The 17,686-nt window shown below is 50.3% G+C and overlaps 1 protein-coding gene across 1 annotated transcript in view; it reads right to left on the reverse strand.

Moving 5' to 3' along the window:
• HCN2 (hyperpolarization activated cyclic nucleotide gated potassium and sodium channel 2) overlaps window positions 1-17,686 on the reverse strand; it is a 185,672-nt gene that overhangs the window by 57,487 nt on the left and 110,499 nt on the right. The window lies entirely within an intron of this gene.

Genomic DNA, 17,686 nt, shown 5'->3' on the forward strand with positions numbered 1-17,686 from the left:
TCCCAATGGAGGCATTATTTTTTGTGACAATAAATGCACTAAAGGTGTTGTAAAAACTACCCATCCCCAAAAGAGCCAATTATAGGTCCTTAAGGGCTTACAGGACTATCCGCCCTGCTTCACGGCATGTCAGCACATCTGCTCTGGTAGTCGAATGGCGTGTAAGCAACATGCACATAAGCCTCTACAGCAAAGAAATGTGAATTGTCTCTGCAAAATATACTATTTTTAACTAAATGGTAGGAGAAGGAGGCAGTCATCACTTCTGGGCCTGTGCATAATTGCTGTTGAGCTTGTCTATTTTGCATAATTTATGCATTTTAGTGTTAAATCAATTATATAATATTTCAGAAATTACTTCAGCGTGTAATTTCTCACCCCATTTTTTTGCTGCGGGGAACTGGTGCACACAGAAAATGTCTCAGTAAAGACTAATTAAAGAAATAAATTAATAGTAGCAAACGATTTCTTTTCAGACCGGTCACCTGGATGCGATCTAGAAGGATTTATAAATTTGAGATTTGCCCCTGCATTCAATGTTCTCTTATGAAATCCCACGTGCATTTCATGACATTCAAATAATTTTGCATACACATTTATCTGATAGAGACTTCTAGCCGCAGATTGCTCCTCTTAGAATTTCCCCAGGCGTCAGACTGAATCCGGAAGATTTTTCATGAGCCGAACCCCTGCGCACCAGTCGGTGGCATCGATCAGCTTCATGTCCACTGTCCGTGCTGGAAGTGACGTTGTGGTATATATAGGTGCCACCCAGGTGCTCTGACGTCAGTTCTTTTCTTTCCGCACCAGCCAGCGCTGATCCAGAGAAGAGCTACCCCTCTGTCCTTTTTTGACATTTTGTCGACTATTTTTGAGCTTTACTTCCTGGTGTTGAGGATGTATTTGCGCAAGTTGGGTTTTAAGCCCTGAGGCTGCTGTCACCTGCTGATGTCTGTGACGGACCTGCACCTCGTTTGTCTTTGGTGTCTGGAGCACAACTATGACACCAAGTCGTACTCTGATTTCCGGGCCATGGCCCCGAAGGCTTCGAGGGATCGCTCCCTGAAGCTTCTAGGGGCACAGCATGCAACTTAATGGAAGTCAAGATCCCAGTCAAGGGGAAGGTCCCAAGATTGCTGGGGAAGCCCAAAGTCGTCCTCGTTCCATTTGAAGTCCTTGGGACACTAAGGAAGGAGGCACAAAATTAAGAGCAAGAAGTCGAAGCACTCTTCGACTACTCCACGTCCATCGGCTAATGTGACAAGGGAGCTTCGGTGTTCTAGGCCTCATTAGCCGGAAACTGCACTCTGACCGGCTCCGCGCCTCCCCAAATTTCCAAAGGCTGGAGCGACCCCCGCCCAACTGAAAGGGTTCTATGAGACCATGTGTCTCATATTTGGGGTCTGCATGGTAGGAAGGGGCCCCATCTTGTTCCGCTAGCAGCTCCAGCTCTGGTGGGGCCCCAGGGATACATTCTTGGATCCGGATCAGCAACCTTCCACTGCCAATGCTGATGCTCTGGGGATCATCCCCAAAACTGCAGCTGGAGGGGCGTTGCCCAACATCAATTCCGACTCTAGCCGTGCCTCCTAGATCGGAGCCCGAGCCTTATTGTCATCGGCTAGGCCTCGGCGAAGACTGTGAGGGTCGCTGGACCCTTTAAAATGCCAGCCGTATGAGGAACAGAGTGTGAACTGGTGTGCGGACCTGGGTGAGGCCAGCGGCCTGGATATCTCTCCAGATGCTCGTTTGCTTTCTCCCCCTACCGCGGCTACAGAGGAGGGAGCTTCTTATGCAATGGTGATGTGGAGGGCAGCTGAGGTTCTTGACCTTCAGCGACCCACAGTGGCAGTCAAGACTCATTTCTTGACAGAGGTGCGGCAACCGGGAGTCTCCACGTCGGAACCCTTGCTCCCATTCAATGGCGCACTCACTGATGTCCTGTTGGGTATTTGGTCCAAACTCAGCACAGGGGCTCCTGTGAATAGGCCGATTGTCCACCACCTTCACCCGCATCTGGGGACCCAAACTTCCTCATGCCTTACCCCTGAGAGCTTGGTGGTCCAAGCCTCCTCCTCTCAAGACGCTTTCCCGACTGTGCCACGGGATAGGAAATCCAAAAGGCTGGATTCATTTGGGAAGAAGATGTTTTCTTCCGCGAGCCTGGCACTATGGTCCGTGAACACTGCATGCCTTTTGGGCTGTTATTCCCACACTTTGTGGCATACGTTGTGCAGGTGCTGCCACGGATCTGGGAGGAGGCCCGGGCTGTACTATCCCAATCTGCCACTGACAGGAGAGACGCTGCAAAGTTCACTATTTGAAGCAAGACTTGATACAACTGACTCGCTGCTAGGCAGAGCAGTTTCCACAACAGTGGCCCGTAGGTGAGACAACTGGCTTTTCGGGGGATGTCCAAGTTTGCCTAAGGAACATACACTTCGTTGGCCCTTGTCTCTTTGGAGACAAGGCACATTTGGCATTAGAGCACTTTAAGGATTCTCATACTACGGCCAGGTCCTTAAGCATCTCTGCTGCCCCACGTCCACCTCAATCTGCCTTTCGTGGCTATGGAAGTGGCTTCCAGCTGCGCCAATCCCTGCGCAGCCACTGTGCTGAGCAGGGTCCCCCGCCTCTGTGTGGCTGAGGGTCCACAGATCTCGTGGAACAAGTGGCCAGTGATCTGGTCGGTCCCCCACCTGCCCTACTGCAACTGTCCCCAACCCCTCCCACTCTGCTCTGTTATCACGATGGCACCCAGTTGGCGGCAGGAGTCACCATCACCCGCCCCACTGGCAGTCCATAACATTGGGCAGGTGGATTTTGCAGATTGTCCGATGGGGCCTCTCCTTCGAGACTCCCCCCCACCCCAATGCCACCATCTCGCTGTTAGCTGACGAAGGATCTACTCCCTGAGAGGAGGTTTTTAGCTCTCTTGGCCAAGGGAGCCATACAGAGGGTTCTGGTGACAGAAGTAGGCTGTGGTTGTTATCCCCATTACTTTCTAGTTCTGAAAAGGACAGGGGCTTTTGTCCTATCCTTGATGTCCAAACTCTCAATCTCTTCCTCAACAGCGAGAGATTCAAGATGCTCACGTTGGCTCAGGTCTTGTCTGCCCTGGACCCTGGATGGTAGCGCTGGACTTGCAGGACGCTTATTTTCATATTTCTGTCCACCGGCGCTATCTGTGGTTTGCAATAGGCCAAGTGCACTTTCAGTTCACCGCGCTCCCCTTTGGCCTTACCAGTGCCCCTCGGTGTTCATCAAGGTGATGGCGGTGGTTGTACTCATCTGCAGAGTTACGGGGTGCCAGTCTTCCCTTACCTCAACGACTGGCAGTTGAAGGCGGGCTCGCCCCAGGCTGTCGTCTTTCACCTCCAAATTATGGCCAACCCTCTGCACTCTCCGGGGTTCACTATCAACGTGTCTCGGCGCATGAGGACTATGTATCTGGACATGGAGATGACGGAGCGGACTTATTGATTAAATAGCCAGGTATTTCCTAAAGTTTGTAAAGGTGGGAGAAGTTTTGATGGAAAGGGGAAGGGTGTTCCAGAGTCTGGTGGTGGCCACTAAAAAGCGTGTGTCTCCCCAGGAAGACGTTCTTGTGCCTGGGACTGGTAGGTGGAAGGCGGTGGAAGAGCGGAGGGATTTGATGGGGGCATAAATACGAAAGGCGTTCTTGAGGAACTGGGGACCTAAATTATGAAAGGCCTTGTAAGCAATACAAAGCGACTTGAATTTGATCCGGCTTCTGACACGTAGCCAGTGGAGCTGCCGAATGGCCGTAGAAGTAGGGTTATTTTTGGGGATGCCGAGTAGAACCCTGGCTTCCGCATTCTGAACGGATTGAAGCTTACTCAGAGCATTACAGTAGTCGATCTTGGAGAAGACAAGGGTGGTGACAAGGGTTTTCCTGCCGAAGCTGGGAGATAAGGCATTAGCTTCTTGATTTTTATTAGGGTGTAAAAGGAGGAAGATACCACATTGTTTACGTGATGATGAAAAGTAAGTTTGTCATCAAACATGCTGAAGTCACACCTCGCTACTCTTCATCACAGCTGTTGTGCACAGAGTGCATTTTTGGGATCATGCCCCTTCCGGCGAGTCCAGGATATTGAGGCTACGATTCTGATATTTCAGCCTCTAGCCTGGGTTTCAGTGAGACTGACTCTGAGGCTGCTGGGCCTCATGGCCTCCTGCATCCTGCTGGTGACACATGCCAGGTGGCAAATGCGGACCAAGGTGGCACCTATATAGATGATGCGGACGTCACTTCCGGTGCAGACATCTCCACGCGGAGCTGACCGCTGTACAAGAGTATTGCTCGAAGAAAAATCTTCCCAATCCAGTCTGACACCTGGGAAATTCAAAGGTGATGAATCTGTGGCTAGACGTCTTTATCATATACGCGTACTACATGGTAACAGGCTACAGCCAATGATACATGAGAACCAGAGGAACACACAACATGGCTTCACACCGGCCACCATGCCAGCTTCCATACACACAGGGAAGAGCACGATACAAAACAACAGTAACATTCACCTACACAGACAGCAGCAAGAAGACTCGCTTGTACGTAACGGCATTACACGGGGATGAACGTACGGCGGTGACGGCGTAGGTACCTATATATAGATATAAGCGATGCGTAGACTTGGAGATAGTAAGTGTTGACCTACTGAAGTGCACGCAGCCTTCTCTGTATTTTTGGCACAATATTCTGTAAGACAGCCTTTTCCAATTTCCAGGGTGCGGCTTTTATTTGTGTTTATGTTCCCTGCTTGCCATCTGAGTTGACCAGTTACAAATGGTTCCCACTGTTAGATGCGAGTTTTCGCACCTTGACTGCACTGAAACTAGGAGAATCCCCCCGCGTTTAATGCCGGAGGGTCTGTTTTGTGGTAATGGGTATTTTTATTAGCAACCAGGGCACAAGTCCTAAAAAAAAAAAGAAGTGTGGGGACTAACCTAGTTAGGCAGTATGCAAGTGACATCACGCTGCATGACATCACGGCGCATGAAATAATATTTGGCATCATAGGAAGGGACATCAGAAGCCACAACTTTAATATGTACGTGTATTCTAAAGCGCTCTGACACTCCGCTTTGGGATGAGTGGCGCTATACAAGAAAAAATAGTGGTCCTTAAATTATTTCAACGCCTCCTCAGGTGTGGTAAGCTCTATATAAATCACATTTAGTATTATGTAACTACTGGGAGAGACCTCTTTTAAGTATGTGTGAAGTGCTAACAAGGTGCAGCCTTTGTTTCGTCTCCGCTTCATTTGCATCAGGTGTGAGGCTCCGGACTGCTGCCAGCCAGTAGACTCCAACAAAAGGAGGTCTGAGGACCCCGAGGATTGGGCCTTTGTTATGGGCCCAGCAGAAGGTTTACATAAGAAAGCCCCGTGCCCACCTGCACGTTGTTGCTTGTTGCAGATGGAAAGTAGACAACCTGCAGGTGCTGCTGAAAGTGTCCCGATGTTTGGAAATTTCACCGGGATGAGTTCAGCATATTATCAGTGGGGCCCCAGCTCTTGGCAGGGTGGATGGCGTCCACCCTGTGGAAATAGTGGGTGGACGCCGTCCACCCGCGTGTACTCCCGACTCATGTCCTGCTAGCAGTAGAAATGCCAATGCCTCTTCCGCAAAGCTTTGAAACCGGTGAACTGGGGGCATATTACCAAGGCAGGCGAAATGAAATTATTGCCGCTTTTGTGGCCGTTTTCGGCTGCTAAGCGGCGATAATTTCATCGCCCAATTAGCAAGCTGTCGCTAACAGCAGTTAGCGACAGTTTGTAGGTGATAGCGAGCGGTTTGGGGCCCGCTTTGCATGTCAGCGATATTTATCCGTAATGACATGCAAAGTGGGCGTACCCAACCTGTTAGTGACTGTAACATCGCTATCGCTTATTATCAACGCAGGCGTAGCGATTAAAAAATTTGCGCTAAGTGTGAATATCTCCAAAAACTAACACCTGCTCAGACCAGTTCTTAGCCTGTATATCCAATGGGAGTTGGATATTCTGGCTAAGTCCCCATTGGCGTTAATGCCTGAATATCGCTGGATTACCAGCGATATTCATGCATTTCGCCGCTAACGCCGAAAATGTTATTGCATTTGAGATAAACGTTGCTAATATCATGTTATCTCTGCGATAAAATCCGGCGATGCGCGGCAATAAAAAAAATTTCGCTAAGCTTAGTTAGCAATAAATATTGCTAGTTGTTGATAATATGCCCCTGGATTCCATCAGCAGGGATCCCCAGCGCCCTGCCCGTGGGTAGCGGGCACTAAGGCGCGCTGCACTTTGAAACTCGCACTGCTGACTGGCTTCACAGGTAAAGCACTTTCCCAGAGACATTACCGAGGGCAGGGGTCACAGAAGTAGTCCTTGCATCCCTTGTTAGAGCTCTATGCAGAGATGAAGGAACTGACTCAAAGTCTGTCGCAGATCCCGGCTCACGCCTGACACCCCTGTGACCTTGCGCTAATCAGGTTATCTGCCCTCACTACCGGCAGCAGGAAGTATGAATTACAAGCGGAACACGCAGCATTGATTGGGTTAAAGGCGGCATCAATCCGCCCGTGGAGCGCGCCACCCCCGAGGGGGGGTCGAAGGGGAGAGAGGGGGGGGGGGATCCATTAGAGAGACGCCATTAACGGAGGCCACAGAGTCCCGCACTGACACCTTCTCACATTATCAGAGATATGTCCTTTCACACAGATGGGCCCTGTTAATGGGGCTTCTGGGCACTGGAAGGGGCGGTCCAGGGAGAGATGTCACAAGTGGGGGGTGAGAGAGAGCCGGGGGCAGCCAAATTCGTGTCATTTCCTTTTGGGGAAATATGCAAAAATGACATCCAATGGAAATTCGGCATTTGATATTATATTCCAGTGCCAGAGGGGTCCGCGCATCCATTTAAAAAGCGAGTGCGCATTTCACGCTACAAACTTAGCGCGAAAACACAAGCGCCTCGAACACCAGCCGCTACTCTGGTGGCCCACGCCATTCCCTAGCGCCCGCAATCAGATTTGTGCACACTTTTTTTCATATATTTGACCTGGCATAAATGTGATTTTGCATAACAAGCGTAGTGTAAAATGCCAGAAATTTTGTGAAATTACGCCGGCGTAATGAAAATGTCATTTTGATCTAGAAAAGAGTAGGATACATGAATAGGAAAAAAAATGACAAACAGAAGAGAGGAAGGGCCTTATTGGAAGATAAGAGGGAAGCCACCAAAACATGCAGGCGCCTGACTGCCCGGGGCTATCTACATATCCGTAACACCGCTAATCTATACGTACATCGCACGGATGCTTTTTAGTACCAATAATGAGCGTCTCAGAAGATTGATAGAGGAGGCACTACACAGAGGGTCCCTGCATGCTGAGACTCCACCACGCAGGGGTCTGACATCTCAGTGAGGGGTGTCCAGTACATGACCAAGACGGGCTCCTACACTCTTTCCCGCCAGGTAATGGAGTTGAATCGTCCCTTTGGGGGTATTCTTGGCTTCACACCTACACACACTCTAGATACACACAGAGTAGGGTTTGCATAATAGGACTACGCCTGGTTACTGCCTTGCTTCATATGCCTGCATATATACACTGTTTTAGCACCATGGTAGAACTATAGCTACTATTTACTTTTGGTGCTTGTAACCCCTTTCATCTGCTTCTGTCTACTGATTATCGCAGCACTTATATTCTATACAAGAATAACGTTGGTTCATTAAATATAGTGAAAATGTCCCTGTGCGTATTCCTTGGATACTTTGCTGAGCACGAGTGACTGAGCAAAAGGTTCTGATCTGTTTCCACGATCCCTAAGGGGTCAGAGTTGTTATGTTCAGTGGTTGCCAGAAACGGTTCGTCCCTCGTAGGTTAGGGGGCTTATGGTGGCACTGTGAGCTAGCCGGTCTCCACATATCCTGAGGGGGTGTCCAGAATCAGTCTAGGCACCTCACCCAAAGTTTATGTTGTCCAACAAACACGCCAGTCCTACAGATTTAGTGGAAACTACATGACAGGCTGTCAATACTGTGACCTGTACCTGATGGTATTGTGTTTTTATCTAGGAACCTAAATCGATATTTCTATTTTATGCCCTTGTACGGTTATAATCAATAATATCCCTGTAAAGGCATAAGAATCATATCCGTATTTAGTCGTAGCCCATGCAGTCACATTAAGCAAGGCTACTTCCCCGGACTCCTAGAGAGTACAACGCGTTCTTTAAACAAACCAAACCTCCAGCAACCTGGGAAATCCCCCTTGCTTTTGTTTTGATTTCGTCCTAGAACTCTTGTGAAGCACTGTAAGAACGGCCAGTTCTTAGTGACATCCTTATTGACATCTTATGTCCAACCTTACGTCAAACCCGGCGCCTTTCAGGTATAAATATACCAACGTTGCCTTAAGCAAACACACGCTGGTGGTTTTGGAGCAGAGCAGCAATCTACTTGCCCGAGAGCCCAGCTGATGCGAGAGCCCACGGACGCTGCCCCTCCCCTTTGATGCACTGAGAGAGAAACAGTCTTTTCTCCTGCCGAGAAATCCAGCTCCGGTGTTTCCAGATACCTTCACGGGTTACTGGGATATCGAGTCCTGAGAGAGAGATACAAGACCTCCTGCTTTCTAATACCCAGGTACGGAGCTGACTAAACCCTTGAAGAGAATTCTTGAGTCAGATTCTTGGTAAAACAAACTTAACTTAAACTGCTACTTACTCCTTCCCACGTATTAGGCTTAGGTCAGGTACACCGGGGTAGGCGAATTTAGAAGCACCAGTTGAGTACGTTAGTCAATGTATATATGTATGTATCTATTTTATCCATTTTAAAGTATCATATGGCTAAGAAACCATATCAATGCTTTTACTGTACGCACTTTACTATAAGTATTGCAATTGTGGCAATTCATTTCTCTTGCATGAGAAAGAAGACTGCTCAATAAATAACACCTTTTATTGAAAACGCCCGTCTCTCTTTTCTCTGCAATCTGGTGAAACTAAGTACGCACCTTTGACTGAGTGAAATAGCCGTCTATTGTTTACACACGACTCTAGAGATACACTCTTATTCTGGGGGAGCAAAGTTGTCATGTTTATGGTTGTCAGAAGCTAATCGCTTCTTGTCTATCCAGGGAGGTTAAACTCCTCCTCGTTTATTCGAGAAAGTTTCTAGTGACCTCTGAGCTAGCTGGCAAACCTTAAGTCTAATATAGTCAGTGGAGACCTAGTCGACCTCAGTCCTACGTCTAAACTGCTGAATATATTATTCCAATGCGCAGAGCCTATTGGGAATATAGGAACTACACTACAATGGAAGGTGACAAACGCCCCCCCCCCACACTCTTAACTGACCCTGGTGTGAGGATACACAGAGCGCGCTCTATCAGGATTCACTCCCGGGAAATTGATTTCAATCTCCACATTCAATTGGGAAGAAAAGGAAACTGAGAGCTGTCCGCCTGAGACATGATCAGAGAAAAATGCTTATGACATTGCTATAATACTACTGCACACTTGAAGCATTGTCAACAGTTAGAAATAAAAGAAGGAGACAGAGAAGGGGTAGAGAGAGACAGAAAAAAAATCACTAAGAGTGAAGGAAAAGACATTTATCTAGCACCTAATACACGTTTTTTTACTGTGTGGGACATCTGTGGCTTCACGGGCCACATGCTGCCCCGTTTTTCATTATAGATTTGAAGGTGCCAAAAACTGTGGCCAACCTGTGGTTCTTTTTTAGTGTGAGCCGGGCACAATTTCAGAAGTTATCCTAGGTGCTTAACAGCTTGGGTGACATGGATCTCGACTGGGACATGTATGTTTTGTGCAGGTTGATTTAGCGTGTGAAATGTGGGTGCGAGAGTAGCTCACATTTCGATGAAGAAAAATTACCCAAGATTAAGTGGAATTACGCAAGGAGTGTAACCCAGCATTTAGTGCTATTTTCTAAGTGCAAAATGCACCCTCGCAACCAACACAGACCTGATGAGAGAGTGCTGTTGCATTTAGCTTTAAATGCAACAGAACACGACCAGCATTAGCCGGCAGCCCCTCACGCTCGCCAAGGTAGCTCCTGTGCTCCTTTGGTAGCATGTTAGTGCCAAAAAACTCATAATGATGCAAACAAGTGTAATTTTAGGTAATTAAAAAAGTAAGGGGGAATAAACAAAATTACTCCAATCACACCAGTGTCGCAGACTTTGACTAGGGTTGCGCTGCATAACTAGCGCATACATACAGACCTGGATTCCAAAAACACACCCCACAAGCCAAATGGGGGTGAGAGAAAGAGAAAACATTGGGGAAGAAAGGGGCAAACCGTGAGAAAGAGAATGGGACGGAGAGCTACAGAGAGACCGTGAGAATGAAAATGGGGAAGAGAGAAGGAGAATCCGACAAAAAGGAAAACATGTTGAGGAGAAACTAAGTGAGAGAAAGGAAGAGAATAAGGGATAAACAGGCAGAGAAGGACAATGGAAAACAGAGACTGCATGAGAAAAGGTGAAAGAAGAGTTAGAGAGCAAAGTGAGAGAGTGAACAACAAAGAGACAGAAGGAAACATGGAGACGCATGACTGGAAGAAAGAACGAGACAGGCAGAGAGATACAAGGGGAAAGGGGAAGAGAACAAGGAAAAGAATGAAAGAGAAAATGGTGGAAAGAAAAAGAGTGGGGAAGAGAGAGAGAATGGATGTATGGGAGAGAGAGAGAGAGGATTAAAAATCATACAATAATATGGTGGGGGCACTGACCCCTGTAGTCTGTGCCGCAGAAGGGCTTTTAAACCTCCCAGCTCTGAGAATTGATGGTTCCTGCTCATGCCCTGTTCTGGGTATCAATGGGAAAGCTTCCCCTTCACACGTCTCCCCTCAAACCACCAGATCCTGGCAGTGTCAGTTCCCGGATGGGATTTAAATGCATCCGAGAAACCCAAAACCGCCGGAGGCAAATGAATGAAGTAAAAATAGCACTGAGTGACTCCGAGGCCACACTGTCCGTGTGTCCGGACGTGCTCCGGGTGCTGTGAGTGACTCTGAGGCCACACTGTCCGAGTGTCTGGACCTGCTCTGGGTGCTGCGAGTGACTGAGGCCACACTGTCCGTGTGTCCGGACGTGCTCCGGGTGCTGTGAGTGACTCTGAGGCCACACTGTCCGAGTGTCTGGACCTGCTCTGGGTGCTGCGAGTGACTGAGGCCACACTGTCCGTGTGTCCGGACGTGCTCCGGGTGCTGTGAGTGACTCTGAGGCCACACTGTCCGGACCTGCTCTGGGTGCTGCGAGTGACTGAGGCCACACTGTCCGTGTGTCCGGACGTGCTCCGGGTGCTGTGAGTGACTGAGTATTTACAACAAGGGGTGGTGAGGGACAGAGTCTCTGAATTAAGCAGAATACTCTCACCCAGTCAAAAGATCAGGGCTAGATCCAACACCGTTTTTTAGCTCATTGCACCATCCCAGTTTCAGAACCTGGCTGTATGCAAATTAGTCTGTTCCTGTCCCAGTGCATGATGGGAACAGGGCAAACCAAACTACAAAAGCCAATTCTTACACTGGGAAGGAAACAAGCTTCCGGGGACCGGTTTCTGGCATTACAGCCGTCTTCGGCCCGGCTTGCTTGAATCCTGATGGTGCGATGAGCAAGGGACTCATGTCTGAGTATACCCTTCCACGCTTAGGGTGTTGTTGTAAATAATTTTGTCCACCCTAAGCGTGGAAGGGTATACTCAGATGTGAGTCCCTTGCTCATTGCACCATCAGGATTCAAGCAAGCTGGGCCGAAGACGGCTGGAATGCCAGAAACCGGTCCCCGGAAGCTTGTTTCCTTCCCAGTGTAAGAATTGGCTTTTGTAGTCTGGTCTGCCCTGTTCCCATGATGCACTGGGCCAGGGACAGACTAATTTGCACACAGCCAGGTTCTGAAACTGGGATGGTGCAATGAGCTAAAAAATGGTGTTGGATCTAGCCCTGATCTCTTGACTGGGTGAGAGTATTCTGCTTAATTCAGAGACTCTGTCCATCACCACCCCTTGTTGTGAGTGACTGAGGCCACACTGTCCGTGTGTCCCGACGCGCTCTGGGTGCTGTGAGTGACTGAGGCCCCACTGTCCGAGTGTCTGGACCTGCTCTGGGTGCTGCGAGTGACTGAGGCCACACTGTCCGTGTGTCCAGATGTACTGCGGGTGACTCTGAGGCCACACTGTCCGTGTGTCTGGACCTGCTCTGGGTGCTGTGAGTGACTGAGGCCCCACTGTCCGAGTGTCTGGACCTGCTCTGGGTGCTGCGAGTGACTGAGGCCACACTGTCCGTGTGTCCAGATGTACTGCGGGTGACTCTGAGGCCACACTGTCCGTGTGTCCGGACGCGCTCTGGGTGCTGTGAGTGACTGAGGCCACACTGTCCGTGTGTCTGGATGTCCTGCGGGTGACTCCGAGGCGACACTGTCCGAGTGTCTGGATGCGCTCTGGGTGCTGTGAGTAACTCCGAGGAGACACTGTCCGTGTGTCTGTACGCGCTCTGGGTGCTGTGAGTGACTCTGAGGCCACACTGTCCGTGTGTCCGGACGCGCTCTGGGTGCTGTGAGTAACTCCGAGGAGACACTGTCCTAGTGTCCAGACGCGCTCTGGGTGCTGTGAGTGACTGAGGCCCCACTGTCCGTGTGTCTGGACCTGCTCTGGGTGCTGTGAGTGACTGAGGCCACACTGTCTGTGTGTCTGGACCTGCTCTGGGTGCTGTGAGTGACTCTGAGGCCACACTGTCTGTGTGTCTGGATGTGCTGCGAGTGACTGAGGCCCCACTGTCCGTGTGTCCGGACGCGCTCTGGGTGCTGTGAGTGACTGAGGCCACACTGTCCGTGTGTCTGGATGTCCTGCGGGTGACTCCGAGGCGACACTGTCCGAGTGTCTGGATGCGCTCTGGGTGCTGTGAGTAACTCCGAGGAGGCACTGTCCGTGTGTCCGGACGCGCTCTGGGTGCTGTGAGTGACTCCGAGGCCACACTGTCCGAGTGTCTGGATGCGCTCTGGGTGCTGTGAGTGACTCCGAGGCCACACTGTCCGAGTGTCTGGATGCGCTCTGGGTGCTGTGAGTAACTCCGAGGAGACACTGTCCGTGTGTCTGGATGTCCTGCGGGTGACTCCGAGGCGACACTGTCCGAGTGTCTGGATGTGCTCTGGGTGCTGTGAGTGACTCTGAGGCCACACTGTCTGTGTGTCCGGATGTGCTGTGAGTGACTGAGGCCCCACTGTCTGTGTGTCTGGACGTGCTCCGGGTGCTGTGAGTGACTCTGATGCCACACTGTCCGAGTGTCCGGACGTGCTCTGGGTGCTGTGAGTGACTGAGGCCCCACTGTCCGTGTGTCTGGATGTACTGCGGGTGACTCCGAGGCGACACTGTCCGTGTGTCTGGATGTGCTCTGGGTGCTGTGAGTGACTCTGAGGCCACACTGTCTGTGTGTCCGGATGTGCTGTGAGTGACTGAGGCCCCACTGTCCGAGTGTCCGAACGCGCTCTGGGTGCTGTGAGTGACTGAGGCCCCACTGTCAGAGTGTCCGGACGCGTTCTGGGTGCTGTGAGTGACTGAGGCCACACTGTCCGTGTGTCTGGATGTCCTGCGGGTGACTCCGAGGCGACACTGTCCGAGTGTCTGGATGTGCTCTGGGTGCTGTGAGTAACTCCGAGGAGACACTGTCCGTGTGTCCGGACGCGCTCTGGGTGCTGTGAGTGACTGAGGCCCCACTGTCCGTGTGTCTGGATGTACTGCGGGTGACTCCGAGGCCACACTGTCCGTGTGTCCGGACCTGCTCTGGGTGCTGTGAGTTACTCTGAGGCCACACTGTCCGTGTGTCCGGATGTACTGCGGGTGACTCCGAGGCGAAACTGTCCGAGTGTCCAGATGCGCTCTGGGAACTGCGGTTGGTGGCGGCTGGTGTTTGATGAGGGAGCAGTGCCAGTGGGCCTGGTAAGCCAAAGGCTGGCATCTTCATGCCAGAGGAAGAGCTAGAAACCAGGGGTCGGGCAAGCCAGAGAACAAGGGGTCTGATGCGCCTAACGTTTGTTGTCGCAAACCCGTAGATTCAGTGGTTTTATGACCACAACGGGGCGCTTTGTGATGCACAAAACCGCTTTTGTGAGATGGAAAAGTATTTCTATTACTCATTCCGAATATAAACCAGGAAGAGCACACAATATGGGTTGCCTCCTGATTGCCAATGACAGATCAATGGATTGTTGGCGCAATTGCGCACACAAACCATTGATTAGCTACCGATGTCTGAGTAGAGGTGGTGTCTGAATCGCAAAGAGGAGGCCGTCCGAAGTGGATTTATTTTTAAGCAACACCGGGTCCCTTTAACGGGCTATCATTTGAATTATGGATACAAAACCGTGAAGGACAGCATGCTTAAATTAATCTCAGTCACTGGTAATTACTCGGGGCCACATCACTCTCCATCAACACCATGCCATTCCAGTTCGGACCCAGCCATATGCAAATCAGCCTTGACCCTGTGCCTCATGGGAACAGTCCAACCCGAACTGCCAAGCCATGTCTTTCCTGGACCGGAATCAAGCATCCTAGGACCGGTTTCGGGCTTTCAGCCATAATCAGCCTGGATAGCTTGATTCCAGTGGTGTGGAGAGCACAGGACTCACGTCTGAGCATACCCGTCCCACTCGGGGTGACAAATGCAAAAACAACAGGTGATGGACAGAATGCAGAACAGTGTCATACATTCATCCCAGTACAGATATCTGGGCCTAAATCCATAGTTTTTTTGCTCACCATGCCATTCCAGTTTGGACCCAGCCATATGCAAATCAGTCTTGACCCTGCTCCAATAAGAACTGTCCAGCCTGAACTGCCAGGCCTGGTCCTCCCTGGACCGGGAAACAGTGGCACCGGGCCCATGTCTCCCTCTATCAAGGCACCTCTCTCTTCTACTATCCTCACTCTCTGCCCATTGTACTCCTTGAAGCCAGCCCCTTCTATCCAGACCCCCCTCTCTCCTTCTCTCTCATCTACTGCCCCCGCCCCCTGTGGACACAATATCCTTCCAAGCTCTGAAGTCTATTTACAGCCTCTGCCTTTGTTCCCTGTCGAACAATAGTGTCTGCTTCCATCTGTCGCTCCCTCTGTCCACGCGCAATCTTGGAAATGGAAGGAAACATTAGAAGCTGGAGAAGGACAGCTGGTGGGCACCATTCCTGCCGGGGTCTGCCAGTAGAGGGGTTACTGGAGAGAGAACTGGGCTGGTGGACACAAAGAACTGAAAAAAAAGAGTGAGTTGGAAGGGAGGAAGAGGGAATGAGAAGAAAGAGAAACAGTAAAAGAGAGAGGGTGAAGGAGTGAGATGGAGGAAGATGAGGAGTGCAAGAGAAAAACAGAGAGGAGAGATGTATGAGAGAGAGAGAGAGAATGTATGCATGAAGAGAGGGGGTAGGCAGACAGGGGGGAAAAGATGACAGGCAGAGAGACCAAGAATAAGAGGGGATCACAGAAAAAGGGTCAGGGATTAAAAGCAAGAGAGAATGACATACTACAGGGAGAAGCAAGGTCAGTGACTGACAGGAGAAGTGAAACAGAGACTTAGAGAGCACGTGAAAAGACAACAGAAAGAAAGAACCAAAGAGGAGAAGAAACCGGGGGGAGGGGTCAGAGTGACAGAGGTAGACAGGCAGAAAGAGAAAACCATGAAATATGGGAGGCCAGATGAGCTGCAAGACTGCAACACAATGAGAAAAGGCAAAGAAAGGGAGGAAGATGTGATATTAGCATAATTTATAAAAGCGCAACAAATGCCCTTGGGCGTCTAGGCGCTGTAGTCTTGCTATGTGGCGCGCACAGAACTGGTACCAGAAGCTCCCAGTGGTGCTATGACTTACTACAGGGTAAACAGCCAGGTCTTTAAAGCCTTCCTGAAGGGGGCGTGCAGCTTCAGGCATGTGAGATGACCGGGAAGAGTATTGCAAAGCCTTAGCCTTGCGACCACCGCTGAGAAAGCTCTGCCTCCCCATCTCTTATTTCGAACTCCATGAACCGTCACCCAGTTATGATGTGCTGAGCGAAGATTTCTAGAAGGGACATGGCTTTAATTCCAGCTGGACTTACCACGTAGACAGCCTTATGTACAATACAGAGTGCCTTGGACATAACGCGCTTCTCTCCCGGAACCCAGTGCAGCTCTCGTAGTCCTTTCGACACCGACTGCCGCTTAGGAATATCCAAGGTAAGCCTCGCCGTTGCATTCTGCAGAAGTGGCAGCTTTGCTTGGGTGGTCTTGTTGGTCTCAAAGTAGCGTGCATTACAGTAGTGTATCCTTGAGGAGACCGATGCAAGAACTGCATGTTTACAAGCCGGGATGACCATAAACGAGAAGATTATCCTCAACATTCTAGTAGTCTAGAAGCAGCTTGACACGAGACGGTTGACCTGGCGGTCCAGTGGCAGATCGCTATCCAGGATGACACCTAGATTCTTAGCTGTGTCCGCTGGAGTGGATAAGGTACGCCGCATGTCTGGCCACCAGTTGCTCTTCCAGATCGAAGGTTGACATCCAAAGAACAGGACCTCCGTCTTGTCACAGTTTAACTTCAGATAGTTCTTGCCCATCCATAAAGCCACTGCCTTCATACAGTGATTGAAGGTGGCTGCGATGTTCTCCGTGTCTTTAGAAATAGACAGTTATCTGGGTGTCATCAGCGTCTGACACAGTCTTCCGCCTGTCGCGCTTCCCCTACAGAAGACACAGGAGCCTTACTGATGGCAGGAGACACTTCTTTATTCACCAGTGTCTACCTCCTAACTAACTGTTCTCCCCCTCGCTTCCTTTCCTCCCCACGCCCCTTCCTCTGCTGCCTGTCCTGTCGCAGACAGGGATCAGGCAGTCACGTCATGACATCTCCCCCTTTTGTACAAAGTCTTACTGTGTCTTAGATTACTTCAATGAGACGCTCCGGCCGTCTAGTTTGTCGTCTGGGTCGATCAGCCTGTTCTGGTGTCCTGATTCGGTGAGGTGTGTCCTAGATCCATGGCGGTTTCCTGTGAGCTTCTGGGTTATCCACTCATCTTCAGTTTCTGAGGCGACCAGGATTGTCCCTCGGGAGGTGACCGTGAAGGGCTCAGCTTTATGGCGGCACTCCGTCTTCTTTTGTGGCTCTTGTTCGATTGACGCTCGATCTCTTCTGTGAGTAGATGTTGTTCTGGTTCTCTTCCGAGCACCCGCATATAATTCTACTTCCTTTTGTCTCGTCCGGTCGAGGGCAACACTGTCCTCCTGTTCAGAGTCATGCATGCCAGCCGGTAGGGCACTATCTGACAGGGTCATCCTAGTTTTGTTAGGGGCCTCATCTGCTGCCTCTGGTTGTCCCGCCCCGAGACTGGGGAACCTTTTAGCTATCTGGGCTTGGACCTCTTTCTCTCTCATCCGATGATGATCTGTCGCTGTCACCACGCCCGGCCTTCCTTGCGGAGTGACTGGATAGCCTTTTCCCATCCAGTTGGTAATGCCACTTATGTCTGTTTTCCTTCTGTAGGCCCTTCGAGTCAGCCTCGCTGATCCCATTAGGGGTGACGGTATATTGCTGATGTCTTGATATACCTGCGGCTGACATGACATGTTGTCTTGTGGGGTGAGTGGGTATTCAGAGACATTGGTGAGAGCTGTG

Source organism: Lissotriton helveticus, chromosome 12 (genome assembly GCF_964261635.1).
Source record: "Lissotriton helveticus chromosome 12, aLisHel1.1, whole genome shotgun sequence".
NCBI classification, from domain to species: Eukaryota; Metazoa; Chordata; class Amphibia; order Caudata; family Salamandridae; genus Lissotriton; species Lissotriton helveticus.